At 42.4% G+C, this 23,501-nt stretch overlaps 1 protein-coding gene across 1 annotated transcript in view; it reads right to left on the bottom strand.

Annotated features, from left to right (window-relative positions):
* DTWD2 (DTW domain containing 2) overlaps positions 1–23,501 on the bottom strand; it is a 240,487-nt gene that overhangs the window by 59,239 nt on the left and 157,747 nt on the right. The gene's annotated exons all lie outside the window — the stretch shown is intronic.

Here is a 23,501-nt window from a genome sequence, read left to right on the forward strand (position 1 = left end):
ACAACTAGAGAGCAACTATAGCTATAATACTCTGAAAGGTAGAAGTCCAGCAAGTCATGATGGAAATGGTCACTTCTAAATTTCGGAATATTCCATACCAGCAGGATTTCCAGACTTCTAGAATACTGTAATTGTGCCTGGCATTGAGGTAAATGAACAAAGAATCAAAGCAAAGGCAACATATAACAGAAGAAGCTGTTACTAATGGACTTAATTTATTGTGGAGAACTTTATTCTTGGCTGAATGATATGATTTCAGCGCCATAATGTCTGTCCAAAAGTGCCAACATGGTTAAATACATGGCTCTACTGCTGATTTGCTTATTGATTAACAAATTCAATAGATATACAGTAACTATTATAGGAACTTTGAATAAGGAAAGAGAGTGAGGATACGTCTCCATCAACCACTATAGTCCTAAAATAGAACTACTAAAATGGAAATCCAAAGATAAAAGATCACAGATCAAATAAAAAGCTCCTCGGGGAACTACACGCATCTACCAGCATGAAAATAAATAACCGCATTACAAGGGATATGGAACCTGCTTTAACTATTCATCAGCAGTCATGTTCTGCAAATTACACCGCCCTGACAGGCAAACGAAAACATTTAAAAGAGAAACACTATAAAAAGACATAAATAATACCCGATTGTTCAAAGGGATTTTAACAATGGCTTTCCATTTTGGAAATGACATTTTAACTCCTTCGTGACTGCAAAGTGCCTTTTTACTGACCTAACTAATTGGCTTTAAACCTGCATATACATCTTTTTAAGGCAGTGCTATGACTGACTACTGACAGCCAGGCTTCTGCTCTAACAACCAAGAATAAAAAAGCCTCAGATCCTGCCATTTTAAGCCCTAACATGCCACAATCTATAGCACCAGCAGCATGTAGGAAGATGACATGGGGATACGGGCTCTTTTTCTCACGCTTCGGCATTCTGCAGTGAGATCACAAGGTACCAGTGGGTTCCCATGGCAGCCAGATGCCCGACAAAGGCCCCCATGCCTGCCATATAGTTCAGCCTATTAGGTTTCGCCTCGTGTGAGGTTTTACATAGGCTGCACTCATAGGATTAAAGGGGTTTTGTCATTAGAAAAATATCAATACTTTCCTATTCCTTCACAGACAGTCTTCTTACCACATATTCTCCTCCCTGATCTTCTCCTGGCTCCTCCAGTCCTCGGGTCACCTCACCTCCAGCCATCCAGATCCTCTTCTTCCTGTGATGTAGCGTACATTCTCGGCATTCTGCTTTCTGCAGGTCTGTGTACGCTATGTCACCGGTGATGTAGCCTTCACTGCCTAGCAGGGAATGCCGAATCCTGTGTCGGGCTATTGCCGAGACTGTGTATGCGCGCTGCCGCGCCACAAAGGCCTCATGTCCGGGCAAAATAGGATGTAAAATCCACAGCGGATCACCCACATGTGGATCCGCATCCCATAGGGATGCATTGACCACCTGCGGGTAGATAAATACCCGCGGATAATCAATAAAAGGAAATTTTTAAAAAATGGAGCATGAAAAAAAATGTGAATGCTCCATTTTCGTGCGGGTCTCCCGCGGGGACAGCTCCCGCAGTCTTCTATTGAAGCCTATGGAAGCCGTCCGGATCCGCGGGAGACCTAAAATAAGAATAACTTACCCGCAGCGGACCGGGCAGTTCTTCTCTTCTTCACGTCCGGATCTTCTTTCTTCGGCCGGGTGGATGTGCACGGCGCATGCGCGCGTCACGCAGCCGGCATGCCGAGCACATCCGCCGGCCGAAGAAAAAAGATCCGGACGTGAAGAAGAGAAGATCTGCCCGATTCGCTGCGGGTAAGTTAATTCTTATTTTAAGCGCTCATGTCCGCGGGGCAGGAGGGACCTGCTATGGATTCTCCATGGAGAATCCGTAGGGGGCCTGACTTTCCCCGTGGACATGAGGCCTAAGTGTTCATATACTATTGCTGCAAGACAGCATGCATGTGCAGTCTGAGCAATAGCCTGGTATAGGATTCGGCATTCCCTGCTAGGCTGTGACTGCTACGTCACTAGTGACATTATGTACATTGACTTGCAGGAAGGAGACTGCCGAGAATGTACGTAACGTCACAGGAAGAACAGGATCCAGCCGGCTGGAGGTGACATGATGTGGGGACTGGAGGAGCCAGAAGATTGGTGAGGAGAAGATGTGGTAAGAAGACTACCTGGGGAGAAATAGGTAAGTATCGATTTTTTTTTTCTAATGACAGAACCCCTTTAAGGTGCATTTTGATGGAATGATTATTGTTCGAAAGAACGCTAGGTAGTTCGAACTTAAATGACAATCGTTAGGTGTAAACACAGCGAATGATCAACGATGGGCGATAATTCATTCACTTAAAGTTCATCGCCCACTTCATGCAAGCATGAAAATCATTGTTGGCTCATTCACTAATCACTTGGCTTAAATACTGATCATTCAGCCATTCTAATTCACTTGTAGAGGCTGCACAAGCAAACTAACTAGAATGTGCTAGTCGTTCAGGGACTAAGAAGTAGTGTAAAAAATCAATTAAATTTGATTGAAAAAAAATATGAACGCCGTGAGTATAATTTTAAAAAGTAATGCAAGATTTTTTTAATGCTATTTTTTTTCTCACTTTCCAAAAACATAATCAAAAGTAATCCAAAAACAGAAACTCTTACCGCGAAAAACAATACCGCACACATTTCTGTTGCCAGAAAAATGGAAAAAAAAAATACATGGAATGCTGTGATGAAGTCAATTGTTTTTCTTTAAAAACATGTTTTTAATTGTGCAAAAATAGCAAAAAATAAAAAAATCCATATAAACTTGGTATTGCAGTAATCGTGCTAATCCAGATAAGAACTTTATCAGGTTATTTCTACTGCATGGTGAATGCTGTAAAAAGCAAATCCCAAAACAATGGTGGAATTTCTAGGCATTTTTTTTTATCTCCCCACAAAAAATGTAATAAAGGTTATACAACACATCATTTGCACTGCAGAGTGGTTCCACTAAAATATACAACACATCCAACAAAAACAAGCCCTCTTTGGCTTGTTACGGCTCTTGCAATGAGACCATCAATACCTCTTGGTCCTTAAGGCAAAAGATAGGCTGGTCACAAAGAAGTTAAAGGGGTTGTCCCGCGGCGCAATCCAAATATTTTTTCTTTACTTACCCCCGCATTCTGCCCTGTTAAAATCAATTCCGTTAGTTATTTTAAAAAAAAATAATCACTTACCTGCATCCCCGTTTGCACAGCATCTTCTTTTCTTCTTTTAAAGATGGCCACCGGTCCTTTCCCAATGATGCACCGCGGTTTTCTCCCATGGTGCACCGCGGGTCTTCTCCCATGGTGCACCATGGATTGTCTTCTCCTTCCTTGCGTTCCACTGCCGATACAGCCACCTAATTGGCTGATCGGCACCACGTGACGGGGCGGAGCTACGATGACGACGCGCAGACCAGCTCTCCGGCGCGAGCACACAGCAGAAGACCGGACTGCGCAAGCGCGTCTAAAAAAGCCAGAAGACACCGAAATTAGACGGAGCCATGGAGACGGGGACGCTAGCAACGGAGCAGGTAAGTGAATAACTTCTGTATGGCTCATATTTAATGCACGATGTATATTACAAAGTGCATTAATATGGCCATACAGAAGTACTTAACCCCACTTGCTTTCGCGAGACAACCCCTTTAAGTGTGACTCGTATTACCTGTGCCGAGTATTTATAGTATAAAATCTTATTTCTAGTCTCCTAAACACTCTACTGTTATGTGTGAGGGACAATGTGGGGGTGTCTGTGGACCGGCTATCTGTTATCATGTCTCATGAAGCAGAAGATTTGACTGCACTGAGGCTGGACAAACATGTGAAGCTCATGCAGGTGACTGATCGAAACACTCTTTTTTTCGTTAACTGCATGAATAGCATGCACAGAATTGAGGGCTGGGGAAGTGTATAACTCCACTTGCTGCCGCGAGACAACCCCTTTAATATACATTCATCCCAATCAAAAAGCTTTTTGTGCAATAACCTGGTATAAGTCTATATAAGGGGTTAGAAGAAGGAGTAAATATTTGACTATTACGTGTGTATCTGTGCATGTGCTTAGAAGGAAAGCAATTTCATTAACAATTCAGTGCCAGAATCTGAGATATTGTACCTTTAGGAGCCCACATTAAACCATAAATTCTGCCGCAAATAGTAAATAAAAGCAAAATACATTGTCACAAGAAGGAATCAACTTAGCCTATAATAAGCAAAACCACAGCAATAACTACACTAATACATGGTGCCAAATGTGCAGTACTTGATGCACTAAGCATTACATCACAGCGCAGATGGCTCTACAAACAACATTTTCATTTAGAAAGAGCTAATTGGACATGTACTAAAGTAATTGGTTCTCTTTAATTATATCAGACAGCAATATTATCAATATTATCAAGCCGTTAAGAGTATGAAAAAAACATAGCCAAGTACAGATCAGAAAAACACAACACACACAGAGAAAGTACCATTCAAAATTTCAGAAGTTGATTTAAGATTGTATTTACACAGGCAATTTTCCTGCGTGAATTTTGTCCAATTCTGAGATGGGCAGAACTCACACGGAAAAAGGACTCATTCCTGGGCAGAACTCACACAGAAAAATAACTCATTCATTTGTGGAGTCACCCCTTTCAGGGTTGTTACACTACTGTGTTAGGGCTCTTTCACACGGGGAGCTAGGCGCGCAAAAATCGCGCACTTAAAAACACGCGGCTGTTAGAACTGATGGTTTCCTATGTGAATGTTCAGATTCCTTCTTCTGAATGTTCCCATAAAAAAACGTTGGTTCTAATAGCCGCATGTTTTTTTAAGCGTGTTAGTTTTGCTCACCTAGCTCCCCATGTGAAAGAGGCCTTAGGCACAGTTGTAGGCTACATTAGGGAAGGTCCCACCATCATTTTCCTGTTTCACTTGTGCCTCCATCAACAGTCACTGAAGGAAGGAATTTAGCTGCAAATTGTTCCCTATGAGAGTTAAAGGGGTCGTCCCGCGCCGAAACGTTTTGTTTTTTTTTCAATAGCCCCCCCGTTCGGCGCGAGACAAACCCGATGCAGGGGTTAAAAAAGAAAACCGGATAGTGCTTACCTGAATCCCCGCGCTCCGGTGACTTCTTACTTACCTGGTGAAGATGGCCGCCGGGATCTTCACCCTCGGTGGACCGCAGGTCTTCTGTGCGGTCCATTGCCGATTCCAGCCTCCTGATTGGCTGGAATCGGCACGTGACGGGGCGGAGCTACGAGGAGCCGCTCTCCGGCACGAGCGGCCCCATTCAGAAAAGAAGAAGACTGGACTGCGCAAGCGCGTCTAATCCGGCGATTAGACGCTGAAAATTAGACGGCACCATGGAGACGAGGACGCTAGCAACGGAACAGGTAAGTGAATAACTTCTGTATGGCTCATAATTAATGCACGATGTACATTACAAAGTGCATTAATATGGCCATACAGAAGTGTATACCCCCACTTTGTTTCGCGGGACAACCCCTTTAATTAAGTAATTGGTTTTGACATACATAGGATGTGGTTAACTCATGGGACAATAGTTTAGGTGAGTGTACCTCTAAGGCCAGATTCACATGAGTATATTAAGGGTGCATTTATGTGTCTATAATACAGATGAGTGTTTATTGACCCAAAATCAGAACATTACAGATTGCTATGATGTTCTGCATTCTGGTTATCAGATCCATGGTTGGGCCAGGACACTCGTCTGTATTACAGACACATAAATGCACTCAAAATACTCTCATACGAAACTCCTTCAGGGGTAAAAGATAATTTGCTATGATATATGTGAAAATTTTTTTTTTTTTTAACTCGTTGTACTGAGAATAAAAGAACATATCAAACTATATTACTCAGTGACAAACCCGAGTGTAACATGGTTCAAGTCTACAAATTGGTTACAATTACTAAAACAATATACACTGTATAACCAAGAATATTTGTAAAGATAGTTTACAGAGTTCAGGATATTATCATCATACCTGTGAAGGGCTAAATGGCATCTGGATGGGTCGAAAACCTCATTTGGTCCACCAATTGCTGAAATGCATTTTGTATGTGGGTTTTGGTTGATGAGTCACACCAAATTCCCCAGATTTTGTAGAATTCATCTGGGCACTTTCTATTTTTGTACATCCTTTTTTCATATGTGAGCATAGAATTGCCTAGATTACACTATTGGGGGAGCGTTGCGGTGTCCTATCCATCCAGCACAATGCTACAGCCCTACAGGCCAGAAACAGCATTTCAGCAGGAAAAATGCGGATATGGAATTGCCACTGCTCTTCATCCAGGATACCTAAAAGACATTCAGTGAAGCTTGGTGGAAGTGGCGCCCCCAACAGTTGTCCCCGGAAGTCTGTTACCTCCGTCCAGGAAAAGAATACCAATGGGCAGCTCCTCAAATAGTTAAAGTTAGTGTTGGGTGTCTGACAGCGATGACATTGCGTTTTAAGCTCCATTTAGACGAGATGAATGTCGGTCAAATGATGTCTGACACTCGTCCCCGCATACACTTGTTCCGGGAGCTTATTGCACGGGAGCTAGTAGCACTAGCTTGCTCACAAAGCGGCCTGCAGGGGGGCAGGGAGGCTGGAGGAGATTACTCTCCTCGCGGTCCCTTGCCTCTCTCCATTGACTTAACATAGCGGCCGTTCAATACTGAACAGCTGCTATTTACACTGAATGATGATCGTTCAGCTTATCGCCCATCATTTATGTTGCCTAAACGATGGACAATGAGCTGAATGATGATCGTTTAGTGTACATAGCAGCTGTTCAGTATTAAACGGCCGCTATGTTAAGTCAATGGAGAGGGGCAGGGGAGCGTGAGGAGAGAAATCTCCTTGAGCTGTTCTGCTGTGAGCCAGTGATACTAGCTCCCGAGCAGCAGCAAGAGAGCGAGTATGTGTGGGGACGAGTGTCGGGCATAATTTGCCCACCATTCGTCCCGTCTAAATGGAGCTTTAGGGGTTATATTCATCTTAAATAGTCTGCTCGGTGTCAAATAACACTAATGTATAATATGTAGTTGGATCAGTTTGTTAGCTGCTGGTGAGATGAAGTGTAGCAGGACACTGCGGTACTCCACTCCTCTTCTGAGAGAGATGGGATTATTTCTCGCTATTTGTCAGACACCCAGTTCTATGTATAAAAGTTTAGCTTGAGTGAGGTGCGAGATTAACCGACTAGGTCCCTGAGTGTGCAAAACTCCTATTAAGGGGTAGGTGGAAAGGGACTGATGTGGCTCTAAGAATTGGACGTTGAGCGCATGTTTTAGTTAGAGGTATCTGTAAAAGCTGGTTCTAGGGATCTGGTAAAGCTGCTGCAACTGCTCAAAGGCGGCCAAAACTCCATTAATGTATACATGCTTCAGGGAGGTGACTCCAAGGTCTACCCAGTATTGCATGTCTGGGAAGTGTGGAAGTGCTCTATTATCCCATAAGGGGGTTTTCAGGAGAGTGCCCTCATATCTAGTAATCTACCAGACTCTAGCAATAAGTGCAAACTATTTTTACTACCTGTTTTACTAGCTGCATGGTCCCCATAATGGTATCCCTTTTTAAGTGTACAAGTTACATTTTATGAAACAGACCTCTTTGGTTAAACCATTCTATTACATGTTGGGTTCCAGAGGATTATTATGTTCTTAAGGCTCTAGCCGCTAACACTTTGGTAAGTACATATTAGTAGGGCTGCCATACTCTATCTATCTCCAATTGTTGGCAGCTTGTTGATGTTCTTATAAAAAAAAAGTTACCAAAAGTTTATTACATTACTACTTATAAAAAGTAAATAAGAATATCAACAAAATAAGTACTTTTTAGGCCGCATAAAGAAATCAACACTTTCCATTTTCTAATTTAGAAATCTATCACCAATTATATTAAGTGCAGAATAAATATTTAAAAAACAACTACTATCATCTGAAATGGGCAGTGAAAGTATTTTTTTTTTTTTACAAGAAAAAAAAATCCTTTGCGACCAGGTCGTATAAACTACCAGGGCTTATATTACTGCCAGTGCTGCAAGATTTTATTTCTTTCTACTAAGCTTACATATTGGCTATAAAATATATATGTCACAACAGATAAAATGTACCGAAACATAAAACTGATAGGATGCAATCACACTTCAAGGCCGTTGTTGAACTTCACACCATTATATCTTTGAGTTTGTACGATAAACTCTAGCTGTTAAGTTGGTATTAATAAGCGGACCTACCAACTTTATTTCATACCCTACTTTAAAAAAAATAAGTTATTAATAATTTTGACTGTATAGTGTAGAAAAGGCAAATCTGGCTTAAAAGTATACTAAGAAAATCTGACACTCTGTTTCTATCATGCATATTTGTACAGGCAAAGCAAACTTACAGAAGAATATTTAAAGCATACGTATCATAATCAATGCATAAACTGTGCCAGCAAGCCATTTGAGCTTCCCATAAGCCACAATGTGTGGTCTTAGGCCTTATGTCCACGGGCGGGTCGGATTCCGCATGCGAGAACCTGCAACGGAATCCAACCCTGCCCGTAGCTGGCGACCCTGCTTACTTGTCCAAGTCTTCTTTTTTCTGTACTGCAGATGTGTGCGGAAGTGAAGTAGTGTTTTTTTTTTCTTTTAAACTCCTGCTTTCCCGCGGAATCCGTGGTCCATCCGCAATGTCAATTGCAGACAGGCTGCAGATCGGAAGGCTTCCATTGACTTCAATGGAAGCTGTCCGTGCGGGAACCGCAGCAAAATGGAGCATGCTGCAATTTGTTTTTTGCACCAATAGGTCCGCAAAACAAATATGTATGCTTTATTTCTGCTGAGGATGCTTATGCTTCCCTATGGGCAGCATGAATTGCAGATCCCGCAAATCATACCTGTTCGAGGACATTGGGGCTTACCCTCAGATGTCCAATTCCTAATACCTTGACTCCACAGTGTAGAAAACATAAATTCACATATTGCATTAATTAATCAATCAATCAATCAAGTGGGTGATAGAGTGCTTAGCGGTCACTAAACGGAGTCTTTGCCCCGGGTGCAAAAAAAATCTACTTATACATTTAAGCAAACCTCTAGACAACATTTTGAACTGCTAAAATTGGGATAACAATGTAACTTGAGATAGTGTTGTACCTTTAACCCTTTGCAATCTAATTTTGGATTCAGGTTTTCCTAGGGGGCTTTCTCTTTCTGCCATTATACAATGGTGCCGTCTGCTGGCTAGAGCTAGTACTGCGGTATGGGACATGCTGGAGAGGCCTCCGACATCAGAGCAGGACAGTAATATACAGTAAGTATACCCTGCCAGACGTCTTCCGACATCGGAGCTGTACAGCCTTCAATCAGAATGTCTTTAGACGTCAGACAGTGGATTGGAGAGGGTTAAGGTTGCTCGTACTCAGATGACTTTCTTCTCTTTGTAATTGTGAACAAGGAACATGAAATATAAGTGGCCTTTTTATGGATAGAAGCACCATTTTCAGGCATATTAAAGTCGTGTGAGCACAGACAAAGGAATATTCTGTGCTTGATTTTGTAGTACAGGTTGTTATGGATATGACAATACCAACCAATATATGTGTAGGGTTTAATTTGGTTCTTTTCATTTTTTCAACATTTAACCCCTTGAGTGGCACGCCCGGAAATTTTCCGGGACGTGCTCCACTGCTCATAGCGACATAGCCCGGAAGATTTCCGGGCTATGTATCACTATGGGAGCTGCAGAGCACAATGCCACAAGCTGTGACAGTGTGCTCTGCCTGCACAGTCCCACAGAGAACAAAGCAAGGGCTTTGAAAAACCAGCAGAAGATATTGCCGATCTGCCGGCAATCTCCTGCTTTGTTTACAGGTTGCCATAGAGACCATCGGCTTGTCAGAAGCAAGCCGATGGTCTCTGTGGCAGGGACAGCTTGGTGCTTGGCTGTGAGAGGACAGCTAGGTACCTGCTCTTACAGCAGAGATCAGAGAAAACCTTCGATCTCTGCTGTGTTAACCCTTTACATGCTGCAGTCTATGTGACTGCAGCATGTAAATGGCTGTCACTGCAGCATGTAAAGGGCTGTCACCATCGGACCCCTGGAATGTGATCAGGGGTCCTGATGGGTCCCTGTGGCAGTCCCCTAAAGGGACAAAAAAAAAAAAAAGAAAAAAAATTAATAAAAACACTTGTCTCCCTTTACTTTGTAAAAAATCAAAAATACAATCACACATGTGGTATCCATGCGTCATAATGACCCAGAGAAGGAAGTTAATACATTATTTAACCCCTTAATGACATGGCCCCTTTTTTCCCCATTTCTTTTTTTCCTCCCCCCTGTTTAAAAAATCACAACTTGTCCCGCAAAAAACAAGCCCTTATATGGCCATGTCAATGGAAAAATGAAAAAGTTATGGCTCTTGAGATGCAACTGCAAAATTAGTTGAAATTCAATGATTAGACCATTTTAAAAAAACTGCCCTGGTGGGCACGACAGGGTGGTAGGAAACCCGCCACTCAAGGGGTTAAAGCCTTGTGTAAGGGAAAAAAATGTTTAGTTTTTTCTTTCTGTAAAAACATTTAGATGTCATGGTCACCAATGACTGCAGCATCTGTGGGGTTAAACGGTATAGAGGAGCGCTTAGAAGAGTAAGTCCTCCCAATTTCACAGCTTTTCTAGGAAAAACCCCATATGTGACAATCAGAGAGCAAATATCCCCTTGATTGATTTTGGGAGTGCCATCATGAACAAAAGTTCATGTCACCTTTCCCATGGGACAGGGGGATATACAGGTGAATCACAGATCTCTGCTGCAGGCTGGACACACACACACACGGGGACACACACGGACACACACACACTAAATTCAGGAGTGCCGACTCCACTTCAAACGGCTGTAACTCCGCTTCTGTAAGGGCTATGAACATGCTTTTGGTGTCGTTTTAAAGCTGAGCATGTTGGTAGTTCTGATAGAACCACAGTTTCAGCTGCTTAAACTAGAATGAGCTGTGTTCTTCCAAAACTGTAAGTTCCTTCTCCTACACAAGGAACAGTGCTCATCCAAAACTACTGGGAGGGGGTTAAAATGCCCATACACAACTGTTGGACGAATAGCTGTTTCCACCAGCTTCTCCATACAAATGAATGTAGGGGGTTAAGCAATACCTAAACAATTTGGGTGGCAGTTTATCTCTTGTGGAACAAAAGGATCAGGCATTGAAATTCTAAATCCCCTAATCCTTCATTCCCTCCACCTCACCTGATAGGAGAAATTTGAGTCACCCCAATACACATTGGAGAGTCGTCTGGCTCTACTATTACCTGCGGGTTCGGATGATTAGACTCTAATATGTATAAGGGCCTTAAAGGGGTTGTCTCGCGAAAGCAAGTGGGGTTAAGCACTTCTGTATGGCCATATTAATGCACTTTGTAATATACATCGTGCATTAAATATGAGCCATACAGAAGTTATTCACTTACCTTCCCTGCGCTGGCGTCCCCGTCTCCATGGCTCCGTCTAACTTCAGCGTCTAATCGCCCGATTAGACGCGCTTGCGCAGAAGGGTCTTCTGCTTTCGGCTCGGTCTGGCACGAGTGGCGTTCTGGCTCCGCCCCTTCTACGCGTCATCGCGTAGCTCTGCCCCATCACGTGTGCCGATTCCAGCCAATCAGGAGGCTGGAATCGGCACACTGACGGGGCGGAGCTACGCAACGATGCGTAGAAGGGGGCGGAGCCGGAACGCCGCTGCTGCCGGACAGACCCGAAGGCAGAAGACCCTTCTGCGCAAGCGCGTCTAATCGGGCGATTAGACGCTGAAGTTAGACGGAGCCATGGAGACGGGGACGCCAGCACAGGGAAGGTAAGTGAATAACTTCTGTATGGCTCATATTTAATGCACGATGTACATTACAAAGTGCATTAATATGGCCATACAGAAGTGCTTAACCCCACTTGCTTTCGCGAGACAACCCCTTTAAGTGTGACTCGTATTACCTGTGCCGAGTATTTATAGTATAAAATCTTATTTCTAGTCTCCTAAACACTCTACTGTTATGTGTGAGGGACAATGTGGGGGTGTCTGTGGACCGGCTATCTGTTATCACGTCTCATGAAGCAGAAGATTTGACTGCACTGAGGCTGGACAAACATGTGAAGCTCATGCAGGTGACTGATCGAAACGCTCTTTTTTTTCGTTAACTGCATGAATAGCATGCACAGAATTGAGGGCTGGGGGCACGTTGCAGTGGTCCTTAGGGTCAGAACATGATAGCGTGAAGTGCCCACTCACTAGAGCTGAGCTCATTAAAAAAATGCTGCAGAGTGGGAAAAAATGTTGAAAAATAATGGATACAGGTAACTATGTGATCAAAAATGGTGAGATTATTCAAGTACACATTCGATGGCTTCTTCTAAATATGCCATGTTTTTTTCCTTCACAGATTTATATTGCAACCCAGAATCAACACCATTTTTATATTCCTGTGCAAGAAAAACAATATGATAAATACAGTTACAGAATATTCAGCAGATATATTTAATGCTAATAAAGCAATGTATATAGGAAATTACTACAGTAGTTAGGAGTAAAAAGTATTTTTTTACTTTGATTTTATGCAATGCTATAAGTCTTTTTTATATCCTGTGAATAATTTCCATTGGGTACAATTAAACTACTGAGACTGCTGACTACGTGCCAAAAGCTTCAGTATGCAGCCTCATCCTTGCTTTAGGTTGTTCCTGCTTTTAACAGGAGTAAGCCTGCTAATCATGATATATTAGGGACTTGTTCACAACACATTATCTTAGTATTTTAGTGAAGGCACTTTTCTCTACTTATCTTGCATTTTTTTTTGAGTTACTGGAGATTATGTTCACATCTCATTTTTGACAGCAGAGAAAAGTGTGAGCGTCTCAAAACACAGAATCTGGCATCTTCTTACAAAGTAAGCTTCTTTCACTACAGGTTTTAACACTCCAGCGCTGGTTCTGTTTTGGTTTGGTTTGGTTGGATGCTTGACAAAGGCTGTTTGTAACGGCCGAAACGTTGCACTATTACTGAGGATGGAATAAAGGAATAATACCTGTTTTACTGCACCTGGATGCTCCTGCTGCTTTCTTTTGGATATATTCTGAGACTTTGGATGATCTGGATCCGTCTCCTAATTAACGGCTGTGCAGGGAGAGCCTCCCCTTGGATAAGGGTTTGTTGTAGTGCTGCGGGTATCTACATATTGTTGGAACTGTTTTGGTTTCTGTCTTTTATACAGAAACCTGCATAGGGACAGAACCTGGACTATCCAGTGTAAAACACTAACAGGGATGGAAACTATGTGAGACAAAAGCCAAAGAGGTCTCCATCTGACATATTCACCCCTATAGTGTCATCTGGGTTCCAGACCCTATGTATTTTTCTTCATACAAGACAGACATTAGGACAGAACCAGTTACTATAGAGTGCAAGAAACCTTACTTTAATATCCCCTTTTTAACTAATTTCTAAAAAAATCTCTGTAAAAAATGGACCTCTGAACAGAATGGAGAAACATAATGTAAAAACTTTTTGTTTTCCATTCATGCCTAAAGTTAAAGGGGTTGTCCCGAGGCAGCAAGTGGGTCTGTACACTTCTGCATGGCCATAATAATGCACTTTGTAATGTACATTGTGCATTAATTATGAGCCATGCAGAAGTTATAAAAAGTTTTATACTTACCTGTTCCGTTGCTGGCGTCCTCGTCTCCATGGTGCCGACTAATTTTCGCCCTCCGATGGCCAAATTAGCCGCGCTTGCGCAGTCCGGGTCTTCTGCAGTCTTCTATGGGGCTCCGTGTAGCTCCGTGTAGCTCCGCCCCGTCACGTGCCGATTCCAGCCAATCAGGAGGCTGGAATCGGCAATGGACCGCACAGAAGAGCTGCGGTCCACGGAGGAAGAGGCCATCTTCAGCGGTGAGTAGAGAAGTCACCGGAGCGCGGGGATTCAGGTAAGCGCTCCGGTGAGCTTTCTTTACCTCCCTGCATCGGGGTTGTCTCGCGCCGAACGGGGGGGGGGTTAAAAAAAAAAAAAACCCGTTTCGGCGCGGGACAACCCCTTTAAAGGGGTTGTCTAATTGTAAACTATTGATGGTCTATCCTTAGGATAGCAGGAGTCCATTGCTCGGGACCCCCGCCAATCAGCTCTTTTAGGGGTTAGTGCCCTCAGGCATTGAGCTGATCTCTACAGGAAGCAGATAGCTCCATTCCCACTGCAGTGGCCCAGCCTGGTATTCCACTCAAAATTCCAACTCATTTTAATCTGAACTTGGTCTGCAGTACCAAGCCAAGGCCAATGCAGAGAGAAATAAGTTGTCTTCTTCCTGCAGAAATCGTTCTTTGCATGGGTACTCAGTTCTGGCTAACAGCTGATCATCATAGATCAGGGCAATGGACCCCTCTCAACCTATTATTGATTGCTTACTACTATAGGCCATCAACTGGATAACCCAATAAATACACAATCCTACTGGTATACTGTTACAAAAGAGCAGTGGAGTATTTACAGTAGCTCAGTATTGAAGTGCCTAAATCTGACTGACGCAAAGTATAGATTATTTTGGTCAAGGAGCTCCACAAACACATATATGTCAGTATTGCATTGCATTTGCTGTTTATGCTCATTGTTATTTATTTGTATGTTCATCTGTGTTTTCCTCCATATTTACTCCTATAATAAAGATACAAATATTAATCTGTAATATGAATATGGGTAGAACTTCACATATATAGAACAACACTTGCTCTATAGTCAGGATCTGCTCTTTTCTAACACTAATTTTCAATTTAGAAGTGTAGTCTTATTTGTTACCAAAGTGCCTCAAATTTATAAACTGCAAGCAATACCTTAAACATTCAAAAAGCTTTAAAGGAGTATTCCCATCTTGGTCTTTTATGACTATCTATAGGATATGTCATAAAAATCTGATGGATGTGGGTGTCACCTCTGGGACCAGCACCCACCAAGAGACCTTACCTCACCAAACCCAGAAATCAATGTGAGTTACAGAAACAGCGTAGTACAGTGTGCTTAGTTGTTTCTGCAGCTCCAGAGTTATGGACACAATAAAGCTCTCTGTGCTTCACGGTTTCCATAACTGCCTCTAACTTCCATGGGAGCAATGGGGTAGAGCAGCCTACTCTACTGTTTCCGTACTCTGTCACCCTGGCTGAGCTTGTACAGAGGAGTATTCTCTCAGTAAAGATGGATCAAGATGGGAATACCCCTTTTAAATCCAACTATGCCACGTCACACTAACCACTCTTTCTGGCTAATAGAAAGGGAAAGGGATCTAATTAAGGACAATGCTTACCATTTTTGTGAAACAGTAAACTGCTGCTGTATAAGACATGATTAGCTCAGGTCATTCTGTACTGACAGAGCAATGACACCAATAAACTGTATGCTGAAAAAGGTGCCAGCAATCTGCCAGAAATGTGCTCTTCTTGTGATAATGACATAAGCAAGTACACAATAGTTTGAACAACTTCTAGTTTGGCTGTGTTACAAACGTCCCGTAAATGCAAGTATTATTGAAAGGCTTGAGTACACATTTACTCTGTAATAGAAATCTTTCATAAGCCCCTATTTTACAGTGCAGTTCACAAAACCTAGTTCTCAAACAGCTGGCCTCACAATAAGGGGTCCCTTAAGAGAACCTAAATAAAAGGAAATTAGAACTCAGGTCAAGTATAAACCAACAGAGTCTTGTTTGAGAATTCCTCATTAAAACTGCAATATGCACCTGCGCTCCTGGAGGACAATTATAGCCCCAAATGTCATTTATCTTACCTTAGTGATATAGCCAAGGTGGCACTGCTAGCATCTTTTATATGACAATCTATTAGAAGCTTTGGACAATGCTGCAGGTGCCAAGGTCATGGATACCTAGAGCAACTTATAGCACATTCGCTGCTACCTCTAGTGCAGGATTAGAAGACTGTCTCTGTGGCAAGTCATGCAAGTTTAATGGGGAGCACAGCACGCAAATGCAAGAATAAAACCCAGACCTATACAAATAACAGACAGCGAACACATTCCTAATACCAAAACAAAGAAATGAAGATAACACGTGGAGTGTCTTAAATGTCCGTATTTCCTGCCATAATGTAAATGCTTCCAGTGCCACCAAACAGTGAACAATATTGAAGACACTGTAGATGAACAGGGATAACTAGTAGAGACCTCATTAGGCCACCTGTCCGCCGTGGCAGAACGCTAAAGTCACCGTGATGAACCTATCAATAATGATAGGTTCATCGCAGAAAATCGCAGCATGCCACGATTTTTATACGCAAGCAGAAAATCGCCGCGATTTTCCGCTCGTGTACATCGGGCTGCGCTTTCCATAGTTATCCTACATAAAAAATAGTTTTCCTCACCTCAACAGATCTGCAGCAGCATGTATTCCAACGCTACGCAGTGCTCCGCTGCACTCTTTCGGCTTCAGAGATGACGTCCCGTAACAGGTGCACGTGACCGCTATAGCCATTCATTGGCTGTATGCAGCTTAGAATCAGCTGGTAATTGGCTGCAGTGGTCACATGTCCCTGTGACAGGACACTGTCACTGAAGTCAGAAGAAGAGTGCAGTCCAGGAACCATAGGAATGGAAGTTGTGCGGGATCGGGAAAGGACAGTATGACTGTTTTTAAAAAGAGTTCAGCAGATTCCAACTGCCTTTTTATCCTCCACATTAACCATTTAAATAACTTGTCCAGGATTATATAAATTTAGTTGAAAGAACTAGTCACTTAAAGACCCTTTAAGTATGTCTATTTAGGCGGTATGGTACCCTATTTGGACTATTCGATAACTTTCAAATCAATTAAAAATCTTTCTTTAATCCAACCAATCAACTTAGCTCAAATGGAAAGTATCACTTAGATTTTTGAACTAATTAAACCATATTCTTTATTTTCTTTTATTTTTAATTGCAAGTTCTTTAACCCCTTAAGGCCGTTTTGTACCTTAAAGGGGTTGTCCCGCGGCAGCAAGTGGGTCTATACACTTCTGTATGGCCATAATAATGCACTTTGTAATGTACATTGTGCATTAATTATGAGCCATACAGAAGTTATAAAAAGTTTTATACTTACCTGCTCCGTTGCTGGCGTCCTCGTTCCCATGGAGCCGACTAATTTTCGCCCTCCGATGGCCAAATTAGCCGCGCTTGCGCAGTCCGGGTCTTCTGCAGTCTTCTATGGGGCCGCTTGTGTAGAATGCCGGCTCCGTGTAGCTCCGCCCCGTCACGTGCCGATTCCAGCCAATCAGGAGGCTGGAATCGGCAATGGACCGCACAGAAGCCCTGCGGTCCACGGAGACAGAGGATCCCGGCGGCCATCTTCAGCAGGTAAGTATGAAGACGCCGGACCGCCGGGATTCAGGTAAGCACTGTGCGGGTTGTTTTTTTAACCCCTGCATCGGGGTTGTCTCGCGCCGAACGGGGGGGGGGGGGGGGTTAAAAAAAAAAAAAAAAACCCCGTTTCGGCGCGGGACAACCCCTTTAAGGACCAGACACTATTTAGGGATTTTAGCCATATGGTGGTTTAACTGCCCTATTTTTTTTTCCTTCAGCTACCAAAATTATTTTTGTTGCCTTTTTTCTCTGTTACACGTAGGGCTATTTTTTAAATATCTTTTTCACTACATTTTTCCCCGTTTTTTTGTTTTATTAGGGGTAAAAAGCTTTAAAAAAATACATTTTTAAAATATTTATAGTTATTTTTTTTTTAATTACTATGTTTACACTAAAATAAAGTATGGGATTTTTTTATGTATATATTTTAGTTTATTTTGTAATTTTGTTTTACTTATTTATGTACTTTTTTAACTATTTCCCCCATGATGTCACATAAGACCTCTGGCGGACATTCACATACTTTTTTTTTTATTACACACTTTTCCACTGTAGCTGGGGCATCCACAGGAGCTCCAGTTACAGGGGAAAACATGCCACTGTAGTGACAATAGTCACTGGCAGAGCTGATCAGGGTCTGCTAGGGCCCTGCAGTTCTGCTGTGCCAGGGGATCCCAGCGGTCCCATGACCACCAGCTCGTGTAGTGGAAGAAACCCTTCCACTTTTTAGTACATAGTGCTCATTAAGTGCTATGTACGCAGGAAAGGAGAAGGCAGAAGTGGTTAAAAAATGCTTCTCCTTCTTCCTTCGGGTTCTCAGCTTCAATTAACAGATGAGGACCGACCTGCTTCTGCTTGATTGCAGAAGCAGGGGCTTTAATCCTGTGCCATAATTCTGCTATCGGCCAGGATTAAAGCCCAGGACCAAGCGCTTGGTCCTTAAAGGGTTAAATTCTGTTTTCTGTACATGATTATAGAGGCAGCCATCTTGCCTGAGCTGCTCTCTAAACTCTAAAGACAGTTCAAAGCTTTGCTTTACAACAGCAACATGGACATAGAAAACTGTTTTCCAAAGGTGACTCACTAACTTCTATAAGAGAATATTTTGTGCGAACACTGTGATCTGTGCAGAGATCATTGTGCCTTCAGCTTTATAACAGAGGTGTTGTAATCCTGCCTGTGATGATGCTGGGATGACTGCTGAGAAGTGATCTCCACAGATCAGATAATGACAGGCTATTATGAGGCTCAATGGCAAGGTTGCGGATTGACTTTATACATAGATAACAACATGCAAAATAAAAAAAATTATATACAGTATATAACCAAAATTTAAAAAAATGTGTTTGACGTAAAAACTTAATTTAAAGAGCAGGTCTTTCCGACAATATATTTCCTGTATTGTGGCTTCTTATTGTTTTACAGCGGTGTGCAGCTATAACATGGCACTAATGCTGTCCTATGGAGGTTTCTGTACCTTCATGTGAAGCTCTAAAGATATCACACATGACCCATTTTTCTTAACCCAAACTACTGGCAAAGGATGACTGACTATGAAGCAGTAATTACTTTAGACCTCATACAGTACCTGTACAGAACACCATATGGGGCGCATATATAAATACATGAAGCATATAATATACTATATGAAAAAATATAGAAATCATCCAGAGTAAATTAGACTTGTGTGGACATGGGCGAGTGCAATAAAAAGATCTGAGAATATTGCACCTTTATCTTACTACTTTAACTTGTGATTTTCATGCCTCTGTGATGTGATTCACTGTTAAAAATACACGATTCTCATCACAGTGCAGGCTTTTGTCAGGCACACGGAAAAGAAAAATCGCATGTTGTTCCACTAATTGAAATGGAAGAAAATGCATTGCACTGGCATGCAAATTTTTCAAACACCTATAGGAAATAATGGGTGATTCTTGCAATAGAATCACCCAAAAATATTACATGCTGCGATCTGTCTATCTCGCACTATTGGTGCGAGCAAAAGATTGCTCTAGCAAATTAACCCATTGAAATAAATGGGTTATTTCAATGTCCAAGTTCTGTGTGTCTCATAATCCCACAGAACTCACATGTTATTATCACCCCTGTAAATACAGCCTTGCCCTTATGTTTATGCTGTCAGTCTCCTTTGGGGTCTTAGACCAGAAGTCTGAAAGGCAAAAACTGCTAGTATCCATGTAAGCTACTGGGTTTTTACTGCCATCAGCAAATGAAAAAAAAAGTCTGCTTAACCCCTTAATGACACGGCCTATTTTGGGCTTAAGGATGCAACGATTTTTGGCAGACTTTCATCGCCATTTTTCAAAAGCCATAACTTTTTTATTTTTCCGTCGACGCGGCCGTATAAGGCCTTGTTTATTATGGTGCCATTTTGGGGTACACAGACTAGATTGTAAAACTTTTATTATTTTTTTCATGATAACAGGGAGAGAAAATGCACCAATTCTGCCATAGATTTTTGGTTTTTTTTTTTTACAGGGCTCATCATGCAGCATAAATGACACAATACATTTTTTCTGCGGGTCGGTACGATTACAACGATACCAAAATTCTTATTTTTTTTAGGCTTTTCCCCTTTTTTGCAATAAAAACCCTTTTTTTGGAAATCTTTTTTTTTCTATATCGCTGCATTCAAAAACCTGTACCTTTTTTTATTTTTCTATGTACGGAGCTCTGTGAGGGCTTATTTTTTGCGAGACGAGCTGTAGTTTTTATTGCTACCATTCGGGGGAATATACGGCTTTTTTGATCACTTTTGTTGCATTTTTTGCGAGGCAAAATGTTTTTTAATGTTTATTTTTACGCTTTTTGCCGTACAAAATAAAAAGCATGTTCAACTTTTTGTACACGTCGTTACGGACGTGACAATACCAAACATGTGCTATTTTAATTTTTTTTACCTTTTTTTATGCTAATATTAGAAAAAGCACAAAAGAAAGGGGAAAAGGGGTTATGTTTAGGGATGAGCGAGTATACTCGCTAAGGCACTACTTGCTCGAGTAATGTGCATTAGGCGAGTATCTCCCTGCTCGTCCCTGAAGATTCGGGAGCAGCTGCAGCTGGCAGATGAGTCGCGGCGGGGAGCAGGGGACAGCGGGCGGGAGAGAAAGATCTCCCCTCCGTTCCTCCCTGCTCTCCCCCGCAGCTCCCCGCCCCGCGCCGGCCCCCGAATCTTCAGGGACGAGCAGGGAGATACTCGGCTAAAGCACATTACTCGAGCGAGTAGTGCTTTAGCGAGTATACTCGCTCATCCCTAGTTATGTTACATTTTTTTTTACATATTTCTTTTTTCTTACATTTCTATTTTCTTTTTTTTTACACTATTTGAGTCCCTCTGAGGGACTTGCAGCACAGCACTTATGATCGCTGTGATAAGGCATGGCAGGGCTACTGCCCTGCCATGCCTTATCGCTTATACAGCGATCATAGGCTCTGGCAACACAGGACGTCAGTGTCTGGCATCCTGTTGCCATGGCGACAGGCCGGGCTCTCTGCGATTATATCGCGAGAGCCCGGCAACTTCACAGAGGAAGCTCGCTCCCTCTGTGAACCCTTTCCATGCCGCGATCTACTTGGATCTCGGCAGGGAAGGGGTTAACAGCGGGGGGCGCATCTCCATTGCACCCTAGCTGTTGCAGCGGGAGGCCGGCTATCACTGACAGCCGGCTATCACTGACAGCCAGCTCCTGCTGCGGGATAGCGTGAGATCTGCTATGATCTCGCGCTATCCCTATGACGTAACGGTACGTCATTTCGCGGGAAGTACCACCCTGCCATGACGTACCCTTACGTCATGGGGCGGGAAGGGATTAAAGCTAGGTGGCACCTTAAAAGGGCTGTCCCATGAAGCTTATGTATCCCCTATCCACAGGATAGGTGATAAGTAGTTGAACAGTGGGGGTCAACTGCTAGGATCTCCACCGATCCTGAGAACGGAGTCCCAAGTGTCTAGAAATTAATAAAGTATTGGTCATAGGTACGCACTACTATTTCATTAATTTCTATGAGAGTGCCAGACATAGCCAAATACAAGCACCAGGCTATCTTCAGCAGTGCCACAGAAATGAATAAATTGTAGTGTGCATGCTTCACCACTGCTCCATTCATTCAGGGACACTTGAGACCTTTGTTCTCATGATCACCAAAGGTCCTCGCCGTCAAGCCACATCAATTAAATGCTTACTACCTACAGATATAGCAAACTTAAACTTGCCGTTTACCGTATTAGGATAACTTTCTGTGCCACAGTTCATTTGCCTATGCAATTGCTTTTAAATGACATATGATGTTTAAGATAACAATAGCTTTTCAATTGCTCAAGATTACATAACTTGTTGCAGAAAGTTATCACAGTGAAGTTAAAGGGAACCTGTCATTACTTTTAAGCATCATAAACTAAGTTTATGGGCTTATAGGACAGGAGCGGGAGAGTCTAGGGGTGTACTATTAATACTTACCCAGCTCCCCATTCCCTTGCTGTCACTCCAGGATATTGGTGGACAGTCCATGCATCAGACTCATCTCTACAGTGAGTGTGCAAACTAATGCCTGCAACTAAGAAAAAGAGATAGCTCACCCGTACATCCCTGTGCTGCTTCCACTACAACAGTCGGAGCAGAAATCCCACAGAGAGCTTCGCCGCTCAGTCCACCATGGCATACACAACATGAATAGGAAATAGCTGCTGTTCTTTAAGTGGAAAATTTCAAAAAGCCTTTTATTGATAGAACTGTGACATAAAAAGTCAGATGCTATGCATGACGCATTTCGATTCTATAACCAAGAATCTTGTTCACCAATCTTGTGAACAAGATTCTTGGTTATAGAATCGAAACATGTCTTGCATAGCATCTGACTTTTTATGTGACACTTCTATCAATAAAGGCTTTTTGAAATTTTCCACTTAAAGAACATCAGCTATTTCCCATTCATTTAATGCCTACAACCTAGAATAACTCTGTGACCACTATACCACCAAATGAACAGCTTCTACCTACACCTACTGTCAACTTCCACCTTAAAAGAAGTTGTACCAAGATTACAAGTTATCCCCTATCACCCCTAAGGTCCCACTGATCATGAAAACGAGGGTCATGTATCCCTCCTCCTCACTGCAGGGTTACTGCACTCCCCACAGTAAGGAGGAGACTGAATAGAGTAGTGGTTTCACAAATGCCTTAACACTCTATTCACTTTCAATGTAACTGCAGAGATAGCCATGTGGCAAGCGTTTCAGTTTTGCCTTTAACCCCATTAAAATAAATGTAGAGCCAACCACCAGCGCTCTATCCATTCTGACATCACTGTGGGAGGGAGAAGCAACCCCCGCAGTGATAGACAGAGGGGCACATGGGACTCCCATTTTTAAAATTGACGGGGGTCTTAGCAGTGAGACCACCACTGATCAGCAAGTTATCTCCTATCCTGTAATTTTGGTACAACCCCTTTAACTTCTACATTGTAAGCCCCAGTGAACAGGATGTTCTCTCTCTCTCTGTACTAGTCGGTCGCACTTTTCGTTCACGCTTCTTGTACTTGCTTTTGTCTTACGATATGTACTTATGTCCTTTTCACATATACAGCGCAGTCAAATTAATTGCACTTTAAAATAAAATAAAAACCTGCGCTGGAATGCTCTATTACATCTCTGTTGAGCTGTTTCTAAGTATCGATCATGCTGTGAGTACTTTATAGCACTGTATATATTTAGAGCATGCCTTTATGAAAAGATCAGATGTCTGCTGCAACCTTGTCAGCAGCAAGGCAGCATCCAATGACATGTCACTATGATGCTCATGTTGCCAGCCTAGAGGAAGACTTGACCCAGCCATACATATAATGCACACAGTATTAGGTTTTAGAACTTTGTAAGATACACCTAGATCTTTTTCCATCTCTAAAAGTCTAAATTTTGGGGACACATTCCACTCTGCTGAATTTTTTTTCTAATGTACATTCATATTTTACATGAAATATTTTTCGTCAATATACCATTCGCTGAGCAGACACTATCTCGCTGTACACTAGGGAACAAAAATCTAACCAGAAAGAG

The sequence above is a fragment of the Eleutherodactylus coqui genome, chromosome 5, assembly GCF_035609145.1.
Source record: "Eleutherodactylus coqui strain aEleCoq1 chromosome 5, aEleCoq1.hap1, whole genome shotgun sequence".
NCBI classification, from domain to species: Eukaryota; Metazoa; Chordata; class Amphibia; order Anura; family Eleutherodactylidae; genus Eleutherodactylus; species Eleutherodactylus coqui.